At 39.1% G+C, this 18,248-nt stretch overlaps 1 protein-coding gene across 2 annotated transcripts in view; it reads right to left on the bottom strand.

The window, feature by feature from the left end:
- The window catches only part of B3GALT1 (beta-1,3-galactosyltransferase 1), a 507,740-nt gene that overhangs the window by 34,527 nt on the left and 454,965 nt on the right, over nucleotides 1-18,248 (bottom strand). For both annotated transcript variants that reach the window (XM_078070940.1, XM_078070942.1), the window contains one exon: nucleotides 2,222-2,347. The gene's annotated coding sequence lies outside the window, so the exon portion shown is untranslated. The remainder of the gene's footprint in view (nucleotides 1-2,221; nucleotides 2,348-18,248) is intronic.

Raw genomic sequence — 18,248 nt, 5'->3', positions numbered from 1 at the left:
ATATCAATAGCCCACATGCAAAGTTCTTGATAAGAAACGATCATAATCCAGAGGCAAGAGATAAAATATGAGAGTTTGATTTGTGTAAACAAATCAAAAGCATTTAAAGTCAGCTACTTAATCTATCTCCAAGCATTGCCAGGAATATAAATATCAGAACATCCTCAGAGCCAGAACAGGCAAGAGTTGAGAGAGTAGAAGGAACTCGAAAGATTATTTGCTACTTTTTCCTGACTTACTATAATCCAGCCATATTGACCGTCTTTCAGTTCTGTGAACCAGCCAAGCTCAAAGCCTCTTGTCTTAAAGCCTCTATAAATCATCTATCTGCCTCTTCAGAAATGCCTCTTGTAATAGTCAGGATTGTCTCTGTTAAGCTACATTAACAAAAAGCTTCCATATCTCAGTGGCTTAAGACAATAAAAATTTGTTGTTTGCTCATGCTACATGCTGCGCATCTGCAGTGTGGGTTGGCTGAGGGGGCTTTGTTCTTTGAGGTCACACCTGTCCCAGGCGAAGGGAGCAACCACATCTTGGACCACATCCCCTGTCAGGATGCCATAGGGACAGGGAGCTGGAGTAACATCAATTAGACGCTCCAGCATGCAAGAGACACATATCATTTCTACACACAATTGATTGGCCAGACCAACTCCCATGGCCTCATGGAATCTCAGGGTGAATGAGGCAGCGCAATCCTGTCACATGCCTGGAAAGGAGGGGGAACTGGGAACAGCCCTCTCGCCTCTCACACCTGCCCTGCCTACCTTTATGAAGCTGGTTCTAGTTCTTTGCTGTCTAAGCACCCCTTTAATGTTCTGTAGTGCTTATCACAATATGTAATTGTATTATTTGCTTATTTCCTGCTGTCGTTCTAATCTTTTTCTTCCGCTGAACTATAAGATCCCTAGGAGGAGGGACCACCTCAGCAGGCTAATTCCATGAAAGAGTTCCCCTAAATGGTCAATCTGCCTAATATATTTAAATACTGAATATATTGGTCTTGAGTTTGGAGAACCCTGATGGTGTTAGTGTCCTGTCTCTTAGTCGATGTCCTTTTTGGCTGTGCGCTGATGTCTCTCAATTACTCCTCTCCCTACATAATAGCCGGGGCAAAGGCAAAGGCAAACTGGGCATTCCTTCAAAAGCCGTTATGAAGTAAACTGGAAAACTATCAGTTAAAACCTCATCGAAATCTCCAAAGGTGGTAAAACCCAACATACCCAGTGCAAATTGCTATAAACCTTGTAAATAATGAAAAGAAGAAAGGAGTTCAGTGAACTGGCATTTTGTTGAATTTGCTTTAGGCAAATTTGCAGGGAATTAGCCCAAAGCTAATTTGCAGGGAATTAGCCCAAAGCTACCCCCCTACCCCCACTCATAGTACCTCATCGTCAAACTGAGCCCGGTATTTAGAAGGCAGCCTGAAATAACCGCCCATTTCATGGGCAAGGAAACTGTAGTTATCGGCCCAGATCACGGATGTGATGGTGGAAGAGATAAAAGTATGATTCAGGTGCCCTGGAGCCAGCGTGGGGCTCCTTTCCTGAGTCACACTCCAGGAAGGCTGCAATCCTTTGTATAAACTTACTAGCACTCTATTTAGGGCAAAAAGTTAGCGTATGAAGGAATATTCTGAGTATTTGTCTTGAGTTTTATCACTTTAAATAAAAATATTTTAACGATTACTTGTTATTTTGGACACTTTTTAGAACGATTCCATCATTTTCTATATAAAAGACTATTATTTTCAAGCGAAATAAGAAATAATTGAAGCACAATTGCCTGTGGGACAAGGTTATTTCAGCAAAGAAGTTTCAAGAATCAATTAGCTATAGCCTTGGAGAAATGGATTTTTAAATAGGCATTGTCTCAGGTCACCTAAGGCATATATTTAGTTCCCCGATGTTTCATCTTAAAAGAGGCCACCACTAAAATCAGTCAAAGGTTTTGCAGGCAGTTGTAAATATGAATTTTTTAAAAAGGCCATTTTTTTTTTTAGCTTGCATTTTTTTTTTCTCCTGGATCATGCAGGAACAAGGGTTATTTCATGACTCATGGCAAGGGTATTTACGTGGTATAGCACGGAAACAGTAATAAAAGAAACAAACTAAACTTTTCTGTTTCCTATTAGTCCTTAGATGTTGATTTCTGCTTTTATTGAATCGCCGTTATTTTCCCCCGGTGACAGAACGCGTAACTGAGCGGTGCTTTCTCTTACCTGTTGGGCCAAGCTTGCCATGAGCTCCTTCTTACCGCAGGTGCCGGGCGCAAGGCATGGTCTCACTTTGTCTGATTTGTGGTGGCTTGTGCCGGGAGAAGCTGCTGCTTAGCAAACTGCACGATCCTGTGTAGATAGCCAGAAGCGAGAAAACTTTAGAAACAATGGCGATTAATCAGTCTCTGAACTCTGCCCCTTAAGAAACAAAAGACTTGTATTCAGGCTCTAAGTACAATAAACAAAGTGGCATATGAGTAAGCACTGAATACAGGTTGATCAAACGAGAAAAATAATGAACAAATGAACATAGGGAGGTGAGAGCTGGTCCTAGGATTGCAAACCCATGTGCCTACAAGACCAGGCGAGTGGCATCGATGAGGATGAGGGCCAAGCTGGGTGTGAGACAGCAGGGGATGGTAGGGCTGTGGCGACCTGGTAAGCGCATGTCCCAGCTTGGAGGCTCCCATCCGGCTCACGGTTTTCATTGATGCCATAAGGAAAAACAGACCCGATGATGCTACAACTTCAGAGTTTCAAAGGAAGACAGAAATGAGGATTTACATGTAAAAATCTCTTGTTTTGTATTGTAAAATTAAATTAAACACAACTTTGTGCAAGTCGAACAAGGCTAAAGCCAAAGGCTCCCGGAAGGTCAGGGTTAGCTCATGGGTGGCCGGCTTGTACCTAAGATCTAATGCAACATCTTCCATTTCCACATGATGAGAAGCGGTTCCGGGGGCGGAAGCGAAGGGCTGCCAGGGGGCAAAGACTCAGCTAGTTAGTGGCAGAGCTGGGGCTTCTGAGCATGAGTACCTTCCCTTTTACCCACGACCTTTCATTTTCCCTTGTGACTACCCGGAGACTGGCTGCATCTGAGCAGATCTGTTGAAATGACAGACTGAAGTGGCCTTCAGTTGATCCGAGCCTTGGGTCTCAAGCTGCGTTTGTGTAAAACTTCATACCAAGAGGCATAAAATTCTGTTCTCACCATTCATGTTATGGAATGAGTGCTGGGTAAAGCTGGGTGAGTAAAATAGGATGGTCCCTCAGAGGAAATAATACTCTGACCGTAGGTATGTGTTTGGGGTGGTGTTTAAGCCGCGTGGCCAGATGTGAAGAATGGCAGTGCTAGGGGAACGGGCAGAGGCATGAGGGGGGCTCCTGAATCTACTTGCTGGCTCCAGTTTCTGCTAAAAGGCTGCTCTTTATACGAGAGGCAGTGCCGTGTGATGGCTAAGTGTAGGGGATGGGTTGAAATACTGACTCAGCTGCTTACTGTGCCTTAAGCTCTCCAGGTCTCCTGTTTAAAATAGTGATAACACGACTTGAATCACAGAGTTGTACTGAGATGTAAATGAATCAACACAGAGAAAATGCCTAGAATGGTATTTGCACAAGGTAGGCGCTCAGTAAATGTTTCTTAGTATTTGTAACACACACCAGTATTTATTGAATGCCTAATGTATGCTAACTTGCCTACATTTATGATTTGTAAGCATCACTACAATCCTCTTCATTTTATATTATTATCTTCAGTTAATAATGAGAAAACCATGACCTTGACAGATGGTCTCTTGTCTAATATCACCCTGGGAGGTAGCGGAACCAGTGTTTGAAACTAGGTCTACCCAGCTTAACCATTTGTTTAACCCACCTCTTCAGTGCCTTGCCAGTGTTCAACTGAAGATAACTATTCAGATCTTTGAAGGGAGAAAAAGCCAACTTTGGTCAAACACCAAATACTTATCAAGTCAAACACCAAAGCAAAGGAGTCCTAAAGCAAGCCATCGAAAGCACCGCCGTGCTTGATAAAATCTTCTGCCTTGTGTGAAAATGTACTGTTCTAGAATGGGAGAGTGCCACATGACTGAGAATAAGACAGAGTATGTGGTCAAGTTTTAGTGTGCATAAACCCTCACACTTACCCTTTAAAATGCTATGGCTCTTAATAGATTAATAGTGATAGATCAGGGGGCACCTGGCTGGCTCAGTCAGTAGAGCATGTGAATTTTGATCTCGGGGTTGTGAGTTTGAGCCCCACATTGAGGCTAGAGATTACATAAAAAATAAAAATAAATAAAATCTAAAAAAAATAGCGATAAATCAAATTCCATGGAGGTAGCTTTTAGGAATTGAAACGCATATTGGATATTGATATTGGGAAAATAACACCTGCAAGATTTACTTTAGCATCTTAAAAAAAATTCCTCATTTTTACAAATTGAATATTTTCTATACAGAAAAAGAATGGAATAAAACATAAGCATTTACTAAAGTATATGAAGCATGAATATGAAACATCTTATGTAAAACATTATTAAAGGAAGCAAAGAATAAAGGGAAATGAGGAGTTACTGACTGCTAACACGAGCCAGATCCTATGCCAGGTAACTTTGTATACAAGTTAGCATTTACTGAATGAAAAATAACCAAACCAGGGCCAAAATAGGTGTGGAAAATGTATGTCTGGCCACCTCAATTTTCCACGGGTAGATATTTGCATTTATACATCTCAAGTCTTACTTGGACATAACTCCTTATCTTGACGACTCATTCTGTTTAGTTGTTTTTGGCACATACACAAAATATAAATATAATCAACTTTAGCCAAGCAATGGAAGGGAAGGAGGGTATCCTTTCAACCAAAATATTAAATTGTCATCGGTGCTAGGAGAATACAAACTAGGAAACATATAGATGCAAATTTTTTCTACTTTAAGATGAACACTACCCTAAGAGATAATATGTGTTTTTAGCAATAATATAGAAAGCAGGAATATAGTGTACAAGACAAGATGAAGAATATAAGCCACGTTCTTCCATTTGATTTCTAAAGTATAATTTTAGTATTCAAGTTTGAGGCATAGCAACTTTACAGAATTTAAAATGCATCCACATCCAAAAGTTGGTTTTAGAATACAAAACAATATTTCAAAGTCAAATAGAAATGAATTCGTTCATTATCTACTCTTTTGGATAATTGCCATTATTGCTATTTCTCCTTGGGCAGATAATTGAAAATTGACTATATTAATTATTGTGTTTTTCTGGGGAAATAGCCTAGACTAAAAATTTGTCACCCACCTCTTAATCTAAGTTACAATTTTACCAGGCCTAAAACTAATAACTACTCCACTGCATTATTCTAATATAGCTCATTAATATCTTCCCTTCTTTTTAGCTTCATGTGGCAAAAAAGAATTCTGGGGATGCCTGGCTGGCTCAGTTGGTAGAGCACGCAACTTTTGATCGCTTGTCCTATAGGCAAGTTGTGAGTTCAAGCCCCACGTTGGGTGCGGAGCCTACTTAAAAAAAAAAAATGTTAAAAAAATAAAAAGAATTCTGCCCATGCCATTTTTGTGTAAGGAATCACATTCGTTTTGTGTGTCTCCACATGAGAGTTAGCTATGAAGTATTTTAGTGACAGAATAGGACAAATAAGGTAGTGATAACATTGGGACGGGAGATTTTGTCTCCCGTTTTGCTGCAGCCCTCTTCGTGGCAACGGAGGGATTTGCGCCGTGAATCTCTAATGTCACAATGTGGCCACATTTGATCCTGGTTTGTGTGTGGTCTGTCTGCAACCAAGGACTTGAATCAAGACTGTCAGAACAAAACAGAAAGAGCTGCTGCGTTGCCCATTTATTAACTCACCAAGGTAAGTTCTGTGAGTCATTAGGAAACCAGGTGGAGGAAACCATTGATCTACTTAGTTAACGAATTTAGGAGACAGAACAGGGTTTTCAGTTGGTAAGTTTCAATGATCACGGACTTAACTTTCCATTTCTCTTGTTACAGGCTGGATTCCTAGGAAACAGACCTGAGACTCTGAGATATGCACGCAGGAAGTTTACTGGGGCACGTTCTCAGGGAGTGACATCGACGCCACCATGATGAGAGGGGAAGGACGAAAGGGAGAGAGAGGCGGAGCGGGGATGCAGTCACAGGGAGGCCTGAGCCCACGCTGCACGGATGGCCGCAGAGGCCAGTGTCAGCTCTGACTTCTGCGGACTGGGTCTTCCCTATTCTACACAGGGTATTATTCGAATCCCAGGACTTCTAGCCCTGCTGCGTTGTCAGTGGTCTTTATTGTTGCCTTTCTGCAAGAGGCAGTTGAGCTCCTTTAGAAACAGAACGAGCCCTACGAGATACGACTCGCTCACATGACGGCCAGAGCCTAAGTGACAGGGCCAGTCAAAGAAGTAAGCCCTGACGATGCTCCAACTACATCCGGGATAAAATACTTCGGAAAAAAAGCCAGTGGAAATGATTTTGTTTGAAAGTACATGCATTTCTTTAGATGTAAACATGGTCATTCATACTAATAAAGCAGAATGATAAAAACTGCAGCATGTCTTCGTTGAATGAAGTCACTAAATATTTCTGGAGGCAGTTCAGGATATATACCATAGGTGGGAGAAGATTTTGAGTGTATTAACCAAGCCCCACAAAGAGTTTCAATTAACATCATTCCAGCTTTTTTTTTTTTTTTTAATTAATTCCTAGGAAAGATGAACTATAAGCCAATTTCTGTTTGCAAACACCAACATCGTTAGGAAGCTAGTGTGAGAGACTTCACCATCGGCTCGGGTAGAAACTCGCAGGGGGACGGTTCTGTACAGAGCTGCACATCTATTGAAGTTTTTTCTTCTCCTTAGTCCTTTACTCCACAGAAAAAGACAGTAGGGAAACCCAAGATTTGACAAGCAGAGACAGATTATGCAGAAACTCTTCTCAGCTTTGCCCTTACATCCTACACTAAATCTTGGCACTGCAGATTTTGCAAAACATCGCTTAGGCATCTGATTTAGGAAAAATAACAATAGACTTCAAATGGAGGAGAACTCGTCATGATTTTAGTGCATGAGGCTAGAATTTTGAAACTCAGTAAGAAAAGTGTGGATGATTCTAAAACTCAGTGATTAAAAAGTGACTCAGTATTGACTGTCTCTATCCCATCGTCTGTCACATTTCTGTAACAGGCATCAAAGCAGAGAGGAAGTGAGGTTTCCCAAAACTGTTCTTTCATGACATAAAATCACTGGGTGCAAACCCCATCTTATACCTCACAATATAAGCATGGAGCCTTGCACCTGGTAGGAGCTCAGTCTCTCACAATATCTTGATCTTAGATGAGCTGATAAAATATAGCTACAGCCATACCGTGGATTCTAGAATCAGCTTCTTAATTCCTCTCCTGTGATGGCCACTGTTTCATTCAACAAAACTATTTTGAGTATTTTCTATTATTACGGCATTCTACTAGGAGCTGGAAATACAAAAGAACTCACATCCTTCTTGAGCGAAATAAAAGTCAGATTACAAAGTATAGTAACGGAGATACTGACGTACAGAGGAGAGATCTTGAACAGTGTGTGTGTGCGTGCATGCACAGGCCTTCCTTGGTGTGTGATCAAATGCATTTTTCTCTTGAATGAGGTGTTCAGAATACTGAAAATTAGGAGTAATAGCTGTACTTGTTCTGACTGAAAAATATGAATGCAGTTAATGTTTCTGTTAATCAAACAGGGGATATTGTGAGGATAAAGGAATTTAGCATGGCGCTCCAAATCACATGGCCCATTTTTCCTGATTTTAAGCTGAAATACAGGTGAACTAGTCTTTTAACAGTTCAATAATATTTTTATTTTCCTTTTAAGAGCAATTCACATACTAGGTCCTGGGATTTAAAGAAGAACAAAGAAAATCCAAGTTTTCAAAGTCTTATTAAGTAAGAAATTCCAAATATCTGGTACACTTTGAGCTTTTTACAAGTTTGATATAACTTCATGATAATTTTCAGGAATACAAATGTCCTAATGTATGCTTACTTACAAAAGTTTAGCCTGTATAAATGAGTTGCTTCACAAATGATTTTGGTACAACATAAATTTACCTTTATAACAAGCAAACACAGAACAATGGAATAGATCCTTGTTTATGTTTGGCTGTCAAACTTTTTAGCTACAGTTTTATCTCTGCCTTTATAGATGCCAAAGTTGGTTCTGAAAATCAGGACCATTCCAAAGTACATGTGCAAAGAAATTCTGCAAAGCTTGCATATTGACTGAGTCAACTACTGTCTTGCTGCATTTTTCAGGTCATGCTCCACATATCTTGCAAATACTGTTAGAGTAAACCATGCCATGTAAGCTCATGGAATTCGAACATGACTGCTGATTTTGAACATGACTGTCTGCAGCCAGTTAGTTTCAGTGAGAATTGAGTGTGACCCATCTGTGGGCAGTTGCTTTGCTTTTTTTTTTTCTTTTTCTATAGGCATTTTATTCTAGATCAGTCTTTTTAGGAATGGATATGGCATCTGTCAGTAGAGATAATGGGTGAGAGAATAGGCCATTGTCTGTACAAATACATCACCACCATTAAAAAAACCACAGCAAAAATGAAACCAACAGTCTGAAGTGCTTGCCTTATAGACTATCAAAGCAGCAACAGTACCTCTTAATTCAAAGGGTAGCATCCTGACTTGGCATGTAGGTGGAAAGCGATCCTCCTCCTGATTTAAGAGGTTCCCCACCATACCCAGGCACATTTAGTGCAGATACCAGCAACCATATTGACCAGAGAGAGGCATGACAGAGAACCTGCAGCAGCTTCTGCAGAGGGCAGGAGGTGGGGGGTGGGGACTTACAGAGAGGTCACCTTTGTTCTTAATGGATCACCCTGATTGGAGATGGCTGTATTCCAAGATCAGCGAGACTTGCTGAAGTTGTGGCATGGCTAGCAGTAGGTCCATGTGGGAGCAGTGCTTTTCTTCTGAAACATAAAGCTCTTCTCTTACCCTGGGTTTGATGGGTACTTAGATGTGCAAAGAAAATGCACATCCGTTACTTCCAAACTGGGCACATGTTCCTCAGTAGACCTTCCAAAGGAATGGGGAGTTAAAGCTGTCCATGCCTTGGCTAACTTGTAAAAGAAACCAGTCTGGAGATGTCAGGGAAACAGAACTCATGGAAAAAAAAACACAAGTCCTTTTATTTGGGAAACAAAACTAGGTGAAGCCTATAGACTAATGATCTCATAGAAGGACTAAATTTGAATGTCAGACACTTAAGAAATAGGTTCATAGGAGAAGGCTTACAATTTTCACTAACAATTCTGCTACATGAATGTAGTTTTATACCTGTTATTCTAGTACTTTGATTAATGCTATTTTTTTTTTTCAAGTTTTGCTATCCAGAATGCCCTGCTCACTAAAGGTCCTGGAAGCCACCTATACCTCATACCCTTGACAGCAATATCACCTGGGCTGCTTACCGTACTTGTGCCTTGAACTTCTCTGCTATTTAGGCAGCCCACTCCATCACTGAGAAGAGGATGGGCGAGCTACACCCTCATGTTTTCTTCTTGTGTTATTATTTTTGCCTGATTTCTTTTCAGGAGGAAGCTGTACATTTTAACTGGACACACACAGGAAAAGAAACTATTTTTCTCCAAAGATAACAATCGACGACCTTGGGCAATATGTGCAGAGCTCTCTAGACTTCTATTTAAAAATTATCTGATAAACTGCCTTTGGATCTACACGGTGTTTTCTTTGTGTGGGGCAAGAAATGGGACCTACTAAGCTTAGCAAGCTTAGCTGGATGTTACTTAAACTGTAGGCAGTAAACACAGATGTGCTCTGTAGTGCTGCAGATAGCTGGAATGATCAATTTTACCGTTGAAAGTTAGCATTAAGAATTACCTGGTCCTGCCTGTATTCATTAAACTTAGTGCAACAGTAGTCCCAAAGATATGGTATCTTAAGCATTCCATTTGTTCCTTCCATTAAAACCTTCTTGGTCTGGCTCCTAAAACCCAATCTACTCATTTTTCTCTTTCAATGAAAAATAAAAAAGAAATTTTGAGAAAAGTCACAAATCAGGGCAACTGTGTGTGTGTACTCCTTGTAATACACTTCCCCTGGAAAAAAATGGTAATAAGTACAAAAGGACCATTTACTCCATTAAAGTAAAATACAACTCTGGCCCAGGCTAAATGCGTACCTAGAACTGCCCACTACTCCATGGGATCATGACATGTATGATGGAATGAGGGTGTAAATAGGTCACTCAGAATGTACTTTTTTAAAAAAAGGTATTCCTTGGGGGGTTTTGGATAGACGTACTGCATGTTCTTTTGTTTCTGAAGGCTTTGTGCAGGAAGCGAATGAAGCTAACTACGCAGAGCAAAACCACTTGCTAAAGCTCAAAGAGATGGGCGAGCTGCGGCAAGCCTGCCCCCCCCGCCCCCCCCAACAAGTCCCTGCCAGAGGCACAGGCATCAGCCCATTTTCTTCTCTTCTTTACCTGGAAGATGCAGTACCTGAAATCATGCAGAATCAAACGATGTGTGTTCTGAACTCAGTAGAGCTAACTGCACTGTGAGATCTCGAGGATGATCAAACACAACACACGCCCACACTATACCACCACAACAGCAGTTTTTATTTTTGTAAAGCAATTATCAACTTACGTATAAATGATTACAGTACTTGAGATCCAAGATCCTTGGAAAATCTAATGTTGCAATCAAAATATAATTGAGCTATTTTGGAATAGAAAGCCTATTTGCTCTTCAAAACACATAAATATCTAAAAATTAAATGATGACCCATTTAGAACAGTGGTGCTTCACTGCAATCTTTTAAGGATTTACTTTAAATGAACTTCCCTGCTTGATGGAAAGTTTCTATAGTCTGATGCTGTTAGTTCCCAGCCTGGGGTGTGGGTCTGTGTGTCTGTGTGTCTGTGGAGGTGGTGGGTGGACCTGGTCAGCAAGGATGAATTAATTTCCTCATGGGATTTGATCCGAAAATCCATCTGCACACCAATCATTATTTGCAGCCTGAATAAATTCTGTCTGGTGCATGTAGGTACTATTACTTTTTTTCAAATGTGTACATATGCCTGGTGATGAGAAAAATGTGAATTCATTTTAAAGTGTTGTCGACTTCCCTGTAGATTCTTGTTATTCCTATCTTTCAATCCATAGATTATAAAGACATAGCAATTACCTATGGGCAATCACAACATTATAAACATTAAGAAGGAATTCTTCTTCCTGGGTTAGCTGCACTGCAGTAATGTATTTCAAGAGTTGCTGACAAAATAGTTGTAATAGGGACTTGCTAGAGATACATAATATAATGGGGATAGGATGGGTATAATTGAATTTTCAACTATGAATGAGTCCCATTAGAAGAATCATTAAACCATTTGGTTATATTAAGTTTAAATGTTTAGGCCTAACCCCCAAATAAAACAAGAAACAATGAATAGCCATTACCTCTAGGGATAGAAGTGGATGGTCAGAGCAGCTGTGCAAAGGTGTTTAGTCTCTGTACCTCGAAATGGCTTCCAGGGTTGACAACGGATATGAATTCAACTATTACTTTATATTTTAAAACATGATTAAAATAAAAACATCCACACATAATGAGATCAGCAGTCTCTCTGAAGCCCGGGGAGGTGCTGGCTCCTGGTGCCTCCCATAAATCCACTCTTTTCCATAAGGCTGAGAATTATTTCTCATTCTCTGTGACTGTGGAGGCTTCTCCCAACTTGACAGTCAGGTTCTTCGCATGTAAAAGCCTGTGCTGGGCACTGGGCTGCACACTTTGCATGAAGTCAGAGCTCATGGGGAGGACTAGAGTGCAAGCTGTTATGTCAACACGTCCATGTGTTTGGGGCTACGGGACTTACAGCCAATTCCCATCCAACTGCGTCTTGTGGTACAACTGCCTACGGGTGCAGAGAGAAAAATGACTCTGGACTCCTGCCCCCAAATGTGTTGGGACACCCCTGGGAGCATTTATGAAATCCCGCTACGAGGAGGAGACTCCAGCTGGTTTCTCCATCATATCTTCTCATGATAACTCTATGAGAGCTGGTATTTGGTGTTAGGGATGCACAAGGATCATGTGATAGTGAATGCACACAGACTCAAAAAGCTGTAGCAAGTTCCATGTAACGCTTGCTAATATGGCAAATTAATCTAAAATACTTTAAATTCTGTCCAAAAAAAAAAAAAAAATGCTGTCATGCTGAATTACCCCAGGTTGAATGTTGTCATGTTGTATTATCGCATGACATTCAGGTAGCTCATTGTAGCAAATAAAAACATTTATATCCTTTAGGGAGATTTCATGGAAAGCAGATGCACTGTTATTTTTTTCTAAGAACTATAGTCCAATTTTAGTAATGCATATGTGAAGTGGATAAAACATCACAAATATAAGATTCCAGGTTTTTTTTTATGCGTAAGCTAGACCTTTAAATTTTAAGTATAGCCTGGGGGAAGTAAATTATTTAAATCTAAGGTTCACATTTTCTCTTCTGTCACCCACGTCTACAATGATTTTCCTTATTCATTCAAAGGGAGGACAAACAAGATGGGGTGATTTTCCTAATTGATGGCTTTTTTTATTTAGGACCAATATATACCAACTGGCTTTGTTTTCACTATTGCCCTTAAGGACCTAATCAGAGCCTCCGGCCCTGATCTTTGCAGTAGAGTATTGAAAACTATATTACATAATATATATATTATATATAGCTTCTCTCTCTCTACATATATATATATACATATATATATATATATAGAAGCTAACAGAAATTTTATTAAAACTATATTTTGTATAGAGAGAGTTTTTATTCTCTACTCTTTCCATTCTCTCAATCATAAATCATATATTGTAAATATATATGATTATATACATAATATGATTATTATATATATCATGATAGATAAAATCTAACCAAAAGCATGCATTGCCAAGGAGTGAGCACATGAACTCATTACTCATATGTTTGGCTGTCTCACCTTTCACCTTTTGAATTTCTGTCATATAGAAATAACTTGCAATGAATATATTCAGTGAGTGCCTCTTTTGAATCAGTTTTTCATCTATGGTTTTTAAATTCAAGTCCAGAGCATGTCTCCTTCCTGCAGATGTTTTCTCTAGACTCCAACATCCAAAGCTCAGGGAACTGATGGCCCCTAGATTAGGACAGAAAAGCTGTGCACCTAAGTTCTTCCTGGTCTGTGAGGACTCATCAGGCACAGGTCTCATTCACACAATTGCCCAAACCCATGCACAAAGACAAGGATCAACAGATTCCTTTGGTTCCTCAACAGAAGCCTCTCTTTGGTAAGGGTGAAAAGATGAGTTTAAATAGAGTGTGAGGCCAAGTTGTTTCCAGAGGGCTTTTCAATATTAAGGAATAATTCCAAGGTTTCTAAGATTTATGGTTAGGTCGGGATGCCAAGTTGCAGATAATACTTTTAGGGTATTTACCACTTTCATTTTAGTTTGGGACTTGTACTTACATATTTTTATGTTTGGTTTGGCTTTTGCTCTATTGAGAAAGTTTAGGGGGAGGATTTGAATGACGGTGGGGTGACAGTGAGTTGTAGGGGAGGATGGTACAGGTGGCAGTTTTCCCTTCCTAAACATTTGACTTAATGGTTAAAAAAAACAAAGGCTCCAGAGGTTGTTTAATCATGGGATTCCAAACTTTAGAAGGCACTGCACAGGGGGCGCCTGGGTGGCTCAGTCGTTAAGCGTCTGCCTTCAGCTCAGGTCATGATCTCAGGGTCCTGGGATCGAGCCCCACATTTGGCTCTCTGCTCAGTGAGGAGTCTGCTTCTCCCTCTCCCTCCATCCCCCCACCCTCAGCTCATGTGCTTGCTCTCTCAAATAAATAAATAAAATCTTAAAAAAAAAAAGAAGACGCCACATAAGAATGCTCACTGCTGACTATTCTGGGAGCTGGTTGTATGTCCCATATGTTTACTCCTGGGATCCCTGTCTCAATGATTTTATATATATGAAATCAAATAATGGGAAAAATTAATTGGACTGAGATAGATCAAATAATTAAATTTTATCATTCCCTCAGCATGGTACTTTTATATTCATTCAACAAATGTCTAATAAGAATAGATATATGTCAGGCACTATTCTAGGTGCTTGGAAATACATCAGTGCACAAAACAGATAAAAATCCCTGCTCTGGAGAAGCTTATGTTCTGGGGGGGGGAGAATCTATATGTATATATACTTTGTGTGTGTGTGTGTGTGTGTATGTGTGTATGTATAAAATTCATCAATAGAATTCATTTATTCATTTATTGAAATCAGACAAATTTTATTAAAACTAAGAACCTTTGTCTGTGGGTCTTAAACACATCTCATATTTCATAAAGTAATTAGATTGCCCTTTAACATTTGCTTTAAACTTTCCCCCTCATTTCTTAATGAGATTATAATCTCTTCACAGCTTGACAAGAGCAAACACCAGACACAAGGAATATAAAACCACAAAGGAGCACTTAGACTGTTCTAGAAAATGTGACTTCTCAAAACTAAAATCAGGTGTAATGATTTGATTTGAAACAATTTTTCAAACTCTCTTTACATTTGACGGACAATCATCTTTAGCAAAAGCTGGTGAAGTAAAAAAAAAAAAAGCTCAATATATTACATTAATTTTTCTTGGTTTCTGAAAATTATGGTTTATTTTGAGAGTTGATTTTGATACATTTCATCAACACTGAGACAAATGTTTGGATGTAGGCTTCTTTTAATCTGATAATGAACCATTCACAGATGAAATGACTGGAGTCAAGATGCTGTCTCAAGCACCATATTTAGGAAATGGTATCTATGGCAACATAAATTAAAGTGCATTCATTGAAATCATAGAATTAGAAAGCACCTTGAAAACTGTCTTCACACAGGAATGCCACTGAAGAGATGAAAACTCACTTGGCATTCAAAAATATTTATCGAAGCCTTACTATGGATCAGATATTGTACTATATATAAGAAGGACTAAATCATGGGTCATATTCTCAAGAAGCCAACAGCTAACAGCAAAGTCAGAAATACAGACAATCTAAGTATAACTCAGTGTTAGAATGATGGCATATTTAAGGTGATGAGAAAAAGTTGCCGGAACTGTTCTCCATTTCATGGCCTCTCAAAAATGTTCCTGTAATCTTCCTCATCAACCTACCTGGCTAGAGAAAAACCTTTATTTTTACTAATGACTGCTTAACGTCTAGTGCAATCCATCATGTTCATTTCTGTTTTACCCTCTTTTCAGATGTCTAATTAGTATTTCCTTAATGAAACCTTTCATATGTTTTAAAATTAAAAAAATTATTATACCAAAGTAAGAATAGTTTAATTGTTGAATTTACTTATACACTATCTCTTTCCAACGAAGATTTCAGGGGCATAGAGCAGAAGATATAAGGCAAATAAAAAAGAAATGGAAAAAGAGACCCAAGTTATAACAATCAGATAAGTAAACCATAAGAGTTATTGTTACTAAGAGCTGGAGGTGTTTTTTCGATTGTATTCGGCTTCCTGGCAGCCAGTGCAAAAATGAGAAATGTGTCAAGTTGGCTACATACTTTTTAAAAAAAATATGAAAGTAATAAACACGCCAGTTTATCAGGGGAGATAAAGATATTTTTGACATTAAACTCTTTTACATGGAGAGGGGAGATTAAATGTATTATAATCACTACCCACATGTTGAAATCCATTTCATACGACCAGTTAAAATCAAGTCCAATAAAAGGAGAGGAAAAATATTAAAGACAATTTAGTGAAGGTAGCTCCAGAAGAAAGTGGATCATTATGGTATGAACACATGACCCAGGATATAAATACATGGATATATAAGTTACTCAATATTTTCCCTCAAATCACTCCTTCACCTGGCAGTAGAAATATCTCCATAATTGACAATTCAAGGGTAACTCTCTAAAAAAACCAAACCAGGGCGCCTGGGTGGCTCAGATGGTTGAGCGTCTGTCTTCGGCTCAGGGTCCTGGGATCGGGTCCCGCATCCGGCTCCCTGCTCCTTGGGAGCCTGCTTCTCCCTCTGCCTCTCTCTCTCTCTCTCTCTCTCTGTCTCTCATGAATAAATAAAATCTTTAAAAAATATATAAAAAAATAAAAAAATAAAAAAAAATAAAAAAACCAAACCAAACCAAACAAAAACAAAACAAAAAACCTACACCACAAAACCTTGGAAAGCTGGTTTTCTTTTTTTTCTTTTTTAAGATTTTATTTATTTATTTGAGAGAACAAGAGAGCAAGCACGAGTGGGGGAATGGGCAGAGGGAGAAGCAAACTCAACTCGGGGCTCCACAGGGGTTCATCTACAGGACCCTGAAATCATGACCTAAGTGGAGTCAGGCACTTAACCAACTGAGCCACCCAGGTGCCCCAGAAAGCTGGTTTTCTATCATGCTGACTGATGGTGAATGGATGGTCTCCAAGCTTTGGAATTTAAATCAGCCAGGGGTAGGATTGTCGGTTTACTGTCAGACATGTGAAAACAAAGCAGCACGGATCTTTGTTCAGAATGTAAGGAACACTGCATCCTAGCACAGAAATGAATGAAAGGAATCAGGATTCTCCTTAGATACAGCATTGGATTGATTCTGTCTTGAATAAATACCCCAAATATTACCATAGAACAGAGAAGAAAGGGTTTTCTGGAGGAGTTATTTTTAAGACAGATATAAAATAACCAATTATTTTTGTTAATTCAGGCAAGTAAAAGGGCAATTCTTCCCAAAAAGCAATGATGACTTTAACCAGGACAAAGAGAAAGCAACCCATGTACAAAAGAGAGTTGTTCAGAGGCTTTTCTTTTCTTCCTAATTAAAATTTCAAAGGGGGCATTACGTGTCATAATGATCTTAGAATATTCTTTCCATAGGTTTCTGTTTAGAGCAATATATCATATTGTTTCTACCTTCTCTTAGATTTTGGATTTCTTTTAATAATTTTTTAAATTAAACTTTTTATTTTGAGATAAGGACTACATGCAGTTGTAACTTTTAATAATCTTTTAATTCTCTTAACTATATATCTGCTATGTAGGTTCTTGGGAAAATACAAATCATAGTTTGCCAATAGAATTATAATCTAATCAAAAAAGCAAAAGGAAAGCTGAGTTTATTTTATTTATTTATTTGAGAGAGAGAGAGAGAGAGATCACGGGGCGGGGGGGAGGAAGGGGAGAGGGAGAAGCCACCTCTGTGCGGGGCAGGGAGCCCGATGTGGGACTCGATCCCAGGACCCTGAGATCATGACCTGAGCCAAAGGCAGACATTTAACCGACTCAGCCACCCAGGCACCCAAAAGCTGAGTTTAATAGTAGAAACCTGTCCAGGCTGTCCTGGTGCTCACTAAGACTGCCTGGTAACCAAGTTACCTCTCCTCCTTAACCCACTCATTCTTGTTCAGAACCCATTGTTTGCGATCAGAAAGCAAGCGAGTACTTGAGGCTCTGAAATTTATTTTACATCAATCCATGTATAATTTCAAAGGTGGAAAAGGAGAGTCATTTCTTTTTTATCTTGATATTGGTAATTGGAGATCTGTGTGACTGTTTACCTTCCATCTTCCATGGAGGCAGTGAGATTAAAGCGAGGTGAGAAATAGCTTAGTCTTTGATCATTTGACTTTGTGGAATTGAGTGACCAGGATGAAAGTCAACAATTTATCACATTAGTGCATTCCAACTTAAACTTTTTGAAAGGGGGAAATAAAAAAGCATTTGTTCAATAAATAGCATGTTAGAAAAAGAGTGACAACGAAGTTGACCTTTCTGTTACAACAAAGGGGCTTTACTAAGTGTTTCATGGATAAATTTCAAGGTTGAGGAAATAACCAATACACAGCAAAGATTTCTGTTTCTTTTTTCTGTTTGTTTGTTTTTTATTTTAGTCTGTTGGCTCATCTAGAGAAGGGTCAAAATCCTAAACTATCAATGAAATTGGATGCCTGCTAAATGAGGGAATTTTCACCATATAGTTTGTTTATTAAGTGCTCTGGTTAATGTTACACAGAGTACAACAAAGAGCCGGCACGCTTATTATGGTTTTACACGCAGTGGCCAATCAACAGAAAGAATTTTATTCTTTTACATTATGAACTAATGCAACGTGTTCCAGAGAGTGTGTTTCTTTATTAAAAACATCAAATTCAACC

The sequence above is a fragment of the Halichoerus grypus genome, chromosome 4 (assembly GCF_964656455.1).
Source record: "Halichoerus grypus chromosome 4, mHalGry1.hap1.1, whole genome shotgun sequence".
In the NCBI taxonomy this organism is placed as follows: domain Eukaryota; kingdom Metazoa; phylum Chordata; class Mammalia; order Carnivora; family Phocidae; genus Halichoerus; species Halichoerus grypus.
This window is presented reverse-complemented; position numbering and strand designations above follow the sequence as displayed.